We start from the raw sequence: 9,846 nt of genomic DNA on the forward strand, positions 1-9,846 counted from the left end.
GACTGTATCTCAAAAAGAAAAGAAAAAAGAGAAAGTAAAACATTATTTTAAAAAAAATGTCATCAGAAGTATCTATTTATTTATAGTTTGCGGTGGGTTTGTGTGTGTGTGTGTGTGTGTGTGTGTGTGTGTGTGTGTGCCTTGCTTCAGAAATCCTACCCTGAGGTCAATAAGATATCGTACTGGATTTTCTTCTGGAAATTTTACTTTTCATATTTAGCTTTAAAAAATCTATCTGAAATTCATTTTTATTTATTTATTTTTTGGCCAGGCGCAGTGACTCATGCCGGTAATCCCAGCCCTTTGGGAGGCTGAGGTGGGCAGATTGCGAGGTCAGGAGTTCAAGACCAGCCTGACCAACATGGTGAAACCCTGTCTCTACTAAAAATACAAAAATTAGCCAGGCATGATGGCGGGTACCTGTAATCCCAGCTACTCAGGAGGCTGAGGCAGGAGAATTGCTTGAACCCAGGAGGTGGAGGTTGTAGTGAGCCAAAATTGCACCACTGCACTCCAGCCTGGGTGACAGAGCGAGACTCTGTCTCCAAAAAAAAACAACAAAAAATAGATTTCTTCTGAGAATTACATGAGAGAAAACGTGGGAAAGAGCTTTGAAATGATACATCTCAGCATAAATGTATTGTCCCTGGCCACGTGCAGATGAATGGGTGCCCCTAGCAACCACCTGAGGGTTAGAGGTTGTCAGGCACAGCGGGTTATTTTTATTTTTGAGACAGAGTCTCTGTTGCCAAGGCTGGAGTGCAGTGGCACGATCTCGGTTCACTGCAACCTCTGCTTCCCAGGTTCAAGTGATTCTCTTGCTTCAGTCTCCCAAGAAGCTGGGACTACAGGCACCTACCACCATACCCGGCTAATTTTTTTTTTTTAAATAGGGAAGGGGTTTCATCATGTTGGCCAGGCTGGTCTTGAACTCCTGACCTTAAGTGATCCACGCACCTTGGCCTCCAAAATGTTGGGATTACAGGTATGAGCCACTGCACCTGGCCAGGTACAGCCGGTTTAGATTGTATGTAGTGAAGGGGAGAGTAAAAGACACAGAAGGACTGGTCATATTTGACTCTCATTGTATGTGGGATTCGATTTCAAATTAGAGCATTAGGTCAAATCACATATAGTTAAACTTACCTACTTTTTTTTTTTTTTGAGATGGAGTGTTGCTGTCAGCTAGGCTGGAGTGCAGTGATTCGAACTTGGCTCGCTGCAACCTCTGCCTCCTGGGGTTCAAGTGATTCTTCTGAATAACTGGGATTATAGGCATCTGCCATCATGTCCGGCTAATTTTTGTTTTAGTGGAGTTTTGCCATGTTGGGCAGGCTGGTCTTGAACTCCTGGTCTCAAGTTATCCGCCCACCTCAGCCTCCCAAAGGGCTGAGATTACAGGAGTGAGCCACCGTGTCTGGCTAAAATTGTGTACTCTTAAAGTCCCCATGCTTGCCTGTAGAGCATCTCTCAGAAAATCTGTTAGATTCATTTCATTCTCCAGTGTGAGAACAGATTGCCTCTTCATCATTCGGGCACCAGATGAAATACTGATCTTAGGTTTTGAGGCCAAACTGAATTAAAATCTTAGCGTCACACAGTGAGTGACGTGTGGAAACTGAACTAGCTGAGGGAATGGCAGATGTACAGTTTATGTCATTCATTTTTTTTTTTTTTTTTTTTTTTTGAGAAGGAGTCTTGCTCTGTTGCCAGGCTGGAATGCAGTGGCATGAATGCAGTGGCGCGATCTTGGCTCATCACAACCTCCGCCTCCTGGGTCCAACAGATTCCCCTGCCTCAGCCTCCTGAGCAGCTGGAACTACAGGCGTGCGTCACCATGCCCAGCTAGTTTTTTATATTTTAGTAGAGACGGGGTTTCACCATGTTGGCCAGGATGGTCTTGATCTCCTCACCTTGTAATCCACCCACTGCGGCCTCCCAAAGTGTTGGGATTACAGGTGTGAGCCACTGTGCCTGGCCTCTTTTTTTTTTTTTAATATATATATATTTATTTATTTTTAAATTTTTATTCTAGATGGAGATTGTAAGGGTTATTGCCGAGTTTAAAATGAGGAAACTGAGGCCAGTATAAGAAAATTGAATGCTAATTTATTCAGCTCCTGGGCGAAGTTCTATGGTCTGGGGAATGGGGGCCAGAGAAGTTGCACTGACTTCCTGGGGCGTGGGGTTTTTATGGCTATAAGGAACGAACAACAGCTGGGTGCTCTGATTGGCTCCAGGGGAGCGGGATTGGGATGGGGTGGGCGGCTATTGGTTGGTGGGTTGTTAGGCAGGTTTTCTGGTGTGAGAGCCAGCCAGGGTTGCATCAGCTGGAGCCTTCCAGGGGAGCCATGCAGCAGAGATAGGTACCAAGTGCAGAGCCTGGTGCTGGGTGCTGAGTGCAGAGGTGGGTGTGTCCAGCCTCCCGGCGAGGCAACTGACCTTACATTCCTACCCTTTTGATGATATAGGACGCTGCTTCTTTCTGGCTACTTCCTGCTGAATAGGGGCAGAGTGAGGGAGAAGGGTCAGTTGGCTGGTGCCTTGGTTGGGAGTCGGACATAGGGGTGAAGTAGCATCTGGTTTACGGCCACCCTGGAAATTTCTCTCATGCAGTCCTGTAAAAACCTGAGGAAAAAAGGGGCTAGCATTAACAGAAGACAAACTAAGATGATGGGAATGATAATAGGGGTTAGCCAGATTAGCTTGGGGGGTTGCCACCAGTTAAGAGGCGAGACTGATGCATTCTGCTTCTTGCTCAGGTTCTCTTAGAGGCGATAGAGAGTGTTGACATTTTCTTCTACAAGGCCTGTTTCATTGATGTCATAGCAGCACTGCTCCTGAAGAAACAGACAGGTACCTCCCTTTTCTGTTGTCAGCAGGTCAAGGGCCTGTCGGTTCTGGAGAGTTACCTGGGCCAGTGACGTGATTTGTCACTGGAGGGAGGCCAGGGAGGTGGCCGATGCTTCGATAGCCACGTGAAGCCTGTCCTTTAGTTGACTGACTGAGGTGACACTGTAGCCTAGGGCGCCACTACCCAGCCTAGCCACCACCAGAGAGGATGCTAGAGAGAGTCGAACGACCATTGAGAGGAAGAGTGCTCGTCTGTCTCGGTGATTAGGGGAGGGCAAAAGGAGGGATAGAAGTTTGGCCTGTCCTTATACCTCTAACTGTGGAACTAAGGTGACAGGCACACAAGGGAAAGGGAAGGAGGCATTAATAACTTTAGGTAAGGTTCCATTACACCAGAAATATCCTCCTGGTATTTGCTAGCTTTCCCTGTGCTAGTGTGAGAGCTCGGGTTAGGGCAGTGAGCTCTGCCTTTTGTGATGTGGTTCCGTCAGGGAGGTGACGTGCCTCGAGGGTGTCTGAATCTGCGACTACCGTATAGGCTGCCTTTCGCCTCCCGTCGGCTGTTATTACTGAACTTCCATCCACATAGAAAGTAAGGTCTGGGTTAGGCAGGGGAAGGTCGGATAGGCCCTCCCGAGGTTTGGCAAGTGCATTCATTAGGTCAGGGCAGGAGTGGGCTGGGGAAGGGGGAAGGGATGGAAGAGGAAGCAGGGTAGCCGGGTTGAGTGGGGAAATAGGGTGAAGGCTGACTGAAGGATTCTCAATGAAGAGCAGGTGAAAATCCTGTAGACGAGAGGGCCCTAGGTGAGCGAGGGATTTGTGGGAGAGGAGGTCGGTAAGCCGGTGAGGAGAGAACACTGAGATGGGCTGGCCCAGGCTAAGTTTTAGGGATTCCTTGGTAAGTTCTGTTGCTGCTTCCACGGCCCACAGGCAAGGCTGCCACCCCCTGACCGTGGGGTCAAGTTGCTTTAATAAGTAGGCTGCAGGGTGGAACACAGGACCCAGGGGTTGGGTTAGAACCCCGACAGCAACGCCCTGTTTTTCATCAGTGAACAGATAAAAGTGGCGATTGAGGTCTGGCAGATGAAGTGGGGGTGCAGTGGACAGAGCAGTTTGGAGGGTTTTAAAAGCCTGTTTTAAAAGAGTGGGAAAAGGGGTGTCCCTTAAGGACACAGGCTAAAGGATGGGTTTGATTAGGACAGGAAGGCTTTCTGTCAATTCCCATGACTGAAACCTGGGAAGGTATGCTAGGTCCTGAGTAGGAAGGCAATACAGCAATATTAGTAATAGGAAGCCCCCGTGTTCACTAACAAGGAAATGGACTTACCTGCTACCTGCAGTGTTACCCTGGGCTCGGCAAGGGTGATGGGGGTCTTCGAGTCCGGGCTGCGTCAGTCGTCCAGAAGGCCGAGAAGTTCAAGCGATGGGATTGCTTCCTGTGGACCGGCCTACCCTCCACATAGAGGTGCGGGGGGTGGGCCTGTAGTCCGGGACGGGCAATCACTGCGCCAATGTCCAAGTTGCTTGCAGTCCGGGCAGGGCTTGGTAGGCGGTCGGGGACATGGACACTGACATGCCCAGTGTCCCTCCTGACCACACTTGAAACAGGGCCCAGGCAGAACGCCTTCGGAGTTCTTGGCAGGTTTTGATGGACCCCCTCTATCAGGCACCTGGTGGGCTGCCGGCCTCAGGGCTGCCACAAGAGCTTGGGTTTGGAGGCTTACCTTTTGCTATAGACGGGCCTGGCGGGTGGCCTCAGCCTTTTCCTCTTGGCCATTAAAAACTTTAAGTGCCATGTTTACCAGGTCTCATATGGGAGTTTGGGGGCCCTCCTCAGCTTTTTTAAGTTTCTTTCTAATGTTAGCCACTGACTGAGAGATGAAATGGGTGGCTAGGACTGTAGCTCCCGGTAAAGAGGCCGGGTCCAGCCAGGTATGAAGGATCATAGCGTTAGTTAATTGGTCAAGGAAGGCGGTGGGGTTTTCGGTAGGACCCTGAGTTATTTCCTTTATCATAATTAACTACCTTTTGGGCTGTGCCTTGCATGCCCGCTAGGAGGCACTGTAGCATTTGGTGTTGGTGGCGGCCATCTTGACCAGTTTGATAAATCTAATTAGGGTCGGCTTCGGGGACCGCTGCCACACTTACTGGCATCTGATTGTCTGTGAGATGCACCTGATCAGCGTGTGCCCGGGCCGCCGTAAGGATGCGGTCATGCTCATCTGGGGTGAGGGTGGAGGACAGAATCACATAGGTATCATGCCAGGTGAGGTCGTAAGCCTGGGTGAGGTAGCAGAATTCTTTGGTGTAAGCAGTAGGATTGGTGGAAAATGACCCTAGGTGTTTCTCAATGGCTGATAGATCAGAGAGGGAGAAGGGAACATGTACGTGAACAATGCCTTCTGCTCCAGCGACCTCGAGAAGGGGCAAAGGAGGGAGGTTTCATCGTTAGGAGCACAGCGCAAGCTGGTGTGAGCACTGACAGGAGAGGCTAGGTTGCGACTAGGAAGAGGACGAGCTGGAGGGGGTTGAGGTTCTGCATATGGCAGACGGTTTGTGGATCGGGCGGGTGGAAAGGAGAGTTCTTCGGGCGGGTGGAAAGGAGAGTTCTTCCTGCGGGTGGAAAGGAGAGTTCTTCCTGCGGGTGGAAAGGAGAGTTCTTCCTGCGGGTGGAAAGGAGAGTTCTTCCTGCGGGTGGAAAGGAGAGTTCTTCCTGCGGGTGGAAAGGAGAGTTCTTCCTGCGGGTGGAAAGGAGAGTTCTTCCTGCGGGTGGAAAGGAGAGTTCTTCCTGCGGGTGGAAAGGAGAGTTCTTCCTGCGGGTGGAAAGGAGAGTTCTTCCTGCGGGTGGAAAGGAGAGTTCTTCCTGCGGGTGGAAAGGAGAGTTCTTCCTGCGGGTGGAAAGGAGAGTTCTTCCTGCGGGTGGAAAGGAGAGTTCTTCCTGCGGGTGGAAAGGAGAGTTCTTCCTGCGGGTGGAAAGGAGAGTTCTTCCTGCGGGTGGAAAGGAGAGTTCTTCCTGCGGGTGGAAAGGAGAGTTCTTCGGGCGGGTGGAAAGGAGAGTTCTTCCTGCGGGTGGAAAGGAGAGTTCTTCCTGCGGGTGGAAAGGAGAGTTCTTCCTGCGGGTGGAAAGGAGAGTTCTTCCTGCGGGTGGAAAGGAGAGTTCTTCCTGCGGGTGGAAAGGAGAGTTCTTCCTGCGGGTGGAAAGGAGAGTTCTTCCTGCGGGTGGAAAGGAGAGTTCTTCCTGCGGGTGGAAAGGAGAGTTCTTCGGGCGGGTGGAAAGGAGAGTTCTTCCTGCGGGTGGAAAGGAGAGTTCTTCCTGCGGGTGGAAAGGAGAGTTCTTCCTGCGGGTGGAAAGGAGAGTTCTTCAGGCACGTCAGGGTCGGAAAAGGAGGAGGATGGTGGAGGGGCCGAGGGCAGTGAGGGAGTTTCTTTGGCCAGGAGCACCTGAGCTGTGGTGCAAGAGGAACAGAGGGTGGGGTGGGAGCAAAGGTACCAGAAGGCGTGAACCTAGGGGACCTGCAACCATTTACCATTTCTTTGACAGAAATTGTATAAATCGGTTAGAATGCCGAGATTGAAAGTTCCCTCTGGTGGCCACTTGGACTGGTTGTCCAGAGGATACTGGGGCCAGGCCACGGTGGAGAGGAAAAGCAGCCTTTTCTTTTTATGGAGAGGCCCAGCTTGAGTAAATTTTGGACTAGACATCCCAATGGCAACTTGGGGTCTAGGCAGGACTCCTGATTACCCATAGTCCACTCTCTGTCGCGGAGTAGTCAGGAGTGAGGAATGGCATCCCGGACCTCAACACCTGAGTACCGGAGATTACAGGGAAGGACAGGAGTATAGGGACGTCTCCACAATATTCCTGTCTTCCGGGACGGGTGAGCAGGGGCACCAGGACGTCTCCGCAAGACCCACAACTCGAGACGGAAACGAGTCCCTGACACGGCTGCGATTACGGACAGGGTACTCCAAGGTTCAGAGCAAACAGAGGATGGGGTTATGGGCAATAGGAGTCTTACCGAGTGATGGCTGCAGACGATCGGAGGGGCAGTGGCTCCCTGGTTTGGCTTATGGTAGAGGAGTCAATTTCCCCCAGAAGGGGTCTTGAACTCCTCCCGGGTTTTGGCACCACTTGTAAGGGTTGTTGCCAAGTTTAAAATGAGGAAACTGAGGCCAGTATAAGAAAATTAAATGCCAATTTATTCAGCTCCTGGGCGATATTCTATGGTCCAGGGAAAGGGGGCCAGAGAAGTTGCACTGACTCCCTGAAGCATGGGGTTTTTATGGCTATGAGGAACGTGCAACAGCTGGGTGCTCTGATTGGCTCCAGGGGGGTGGGATTGGGATGGGGCAGGCCGCCATTGGTTGGCGGGTTGTTGGGCGGGTTTTCTGGTGTGAGAGCCCGCCAGGGTTGCGTCAGCCGGAGCCTTCCAGGGGAGCCATGTGGCAGAGCCTGGTGCGATGCAGAGTCAGGTGCTGAGTGCAGAGGTGGGTGTGTCAGGCCCCAGCGTTACAGAGATTAAATATATTTCTTTATCCTCATTGAAGAGCTCTTCATCACTCATCACTCTTCCATCACTCATCACTCATCAGCTGTCCCATCACTCATCACTCTCATCTCATGCTCGCTTTGGGTCTTATGCTGAATTCAGCCTCATTCATTCTTTTTTTTTTTTTGAGATGGAGTTTCACTCTTGTTACCCAGGCTGGAGTGCAATGGCGCAATCTCGGCTTACCGCAACCTCCGCCTCCTGGGTTCAAGCAATTCTCCTACCTCAGCCTCCTGAGTAGCTGGGACTACACACATGCACCACCATACCCAGCTAATTTTTGTATTTTTAGTAGAGACAGGGTTTCACCATGTTGACAGGATGGTATTGATCTCTTGACCTCGTGATCCATGATCCACCTGCCTGGGCCTCCCAAAGTGCTGGGATTATAGGCGTGAGCCACCGAGCCCAGCCCATTCATTCTTTAACAGATACTTACAGATTGCCTGTGTGCCAGATGCTGTAGGCCTAGACCAAGAACTCTTGCTTTTCAAGGTCTTACCTTGTAGCCAAGAGGCAGATGAGCAGATAAGCAAAATGTAATTGCTAGAGAGTTGTAGTACTATGAAGATAGAGCAAGGACAAGTTAGGAAGTTCTGGAGTGGCTTGGGAAGGCCATCTGGGGAGTAGGATTTCATTTTCATAAACTGCAGAAGTCAACTCTGTGGATATGGGGAAGGGGGAGGGAGGCCAAGCCAGCAGAGAGAACAGCCGGTGCAAAGCCCCTGAGGCAGGCAAGAGGGTGCCTGCCTGTTTGAGCCCAGCGAGTGGAGGGAAGGTGGGGAGGAAGCTGAGAGGTGAAGTTGGAGGGCCTGTAGGCCATTGTGTTGACCTTGGCTTGTGCTTTGGGTGAGACACAGCATTGGAGAGTTTTGAGCTAAGGAGGATGGTACGTGTTTACGAAGATCACTGTGGTTCCTGTGTTGAGAAAAGCCTGAAGAAGGACAGGGAGCTATAATGTTTAGGGACTGTTGTAGTGGCCCTGGTGAGACAGGTGAGAACTGATTAATTCTGGATATTTAGAAGGTAGAGCCACCATTGCATTCACTTAAAGATTAGATGTGGGGGATCAAACAAGATGAGTTCAAGGGAAACTCCGAGGTCTGTAGCTTGAGTCAAGGGATGGATGGACTCACTTTTAGTTGAGGTGAGGAAGCCCCAAAGCCTCATTTGGGAAGAACTACAGTGGTGGCAGTGGTAGAAATGGGGATAGGGGAGGCCAGGGTCTCAGTTTAGGACAGGTTAAGTTTGAGATTCTTCCAGATACCAGGGAGAGCTATGGGTAGGTAGGTGAATATATGTACATCTGGAGCTCAGGTAGGAGTTCAGGCTGGAGATCTATGTTCGGTGGTCGTCAGTGTATAGGTAGCATTTCAAACCATGAGGTGGGATGAGACCTTCCAGGGAGGGAGAGCAGGTAGGGAGAAGGTCTAAGGACTGAGCCCCTGGGTTCCCATCCTTATGGGATGGAGCCAGTCATGAAGACTAGGAGGGAGTGGCTGTGGGAGGGTGGGTGGAGACTCAGGACTGTGGTGTCCTAAGCCGGTGTCTAAGTCAGAGGGGCCCAGAGTTATTCCTCTCTCTCTGTCTCTCTCTCTCAGCATGGGCAGTTCACTGGTGAACGGAGAATGGGAAATACACATGATGCAGTTTCACTGTGTCAGGTTCGAAAGTGCTCCACACCAGTAGTGTGTGGAGTCTAGGAATGGCAATTGTAATGGGACATCACAGTGTAAAATTCCTGACCTCTGCTCTAGTACAGCCTGGGGACAGACGTCCGGGCCAAGAAGGGCTTCTCTGAGACACGGCATGGGACAGTGGCCTGGCCAGAGAGACTTGGGCATACACCTAAGGGCTGTAAGCCTCCGTTTTCCCATCTGTGAAATGGAGCTCTAATTGCTGTCTCTACCTGGGAGCATTTTGTGAGGATTCAGAAAAACTGCACATGAAATGCTCCACCAGGCCCAGGAACTTAGCAGTGTCTTATAAATGTTAATGACTCGATGTTACCAGGCCTTGGCCAGAGGTTCTGAATGCTCAAGTGCAGCCCAGGGCCCAGGGCCCCTCCCCTGTGCAGATCTACTCAACCCTTTCTTTCTTTTCTGAGACAGGATCTTGCTTTGTAGCCCAGGCTGGAGTGCAGTGGCTATTCACAGGCATGATCTCACTGCTGATCAGCATGAGAGTTTTGACCCCCTCCGTTTCCGACCTGGGCTGGTTTACCCCTCCTTAGGCAACCTGGTGGGCCCCTCCCCTGCTCCAAGGAGGTACCATATATTGATGCCAAACTTAGTGCGGACACCCAGCTGGCATAGTGCGCTATAGCCCAGAACTCCTGAACTCAAGCGGTCCTGAGTAGCTGGGACTACAGGCACACACCACCACGCCCAGCTATTCACCCATTTCTTACTCCCCTGCTCAAGAACTCACACCACTCTTGTCA

The sequence above is a fragment of the Callithrix jacchus genome, chromosome 22 (assembly GCF_049354715.1).
Source record: "Callithrix jacchus isolate 240 chromosome 22, calJac240_pri, whole genome shotgun sequence".
NCBI lineage: Eukaryota > Metazoa > Chordata > Mammalia > Primates > Cebidae > Callithrix > Callithrix jacchus.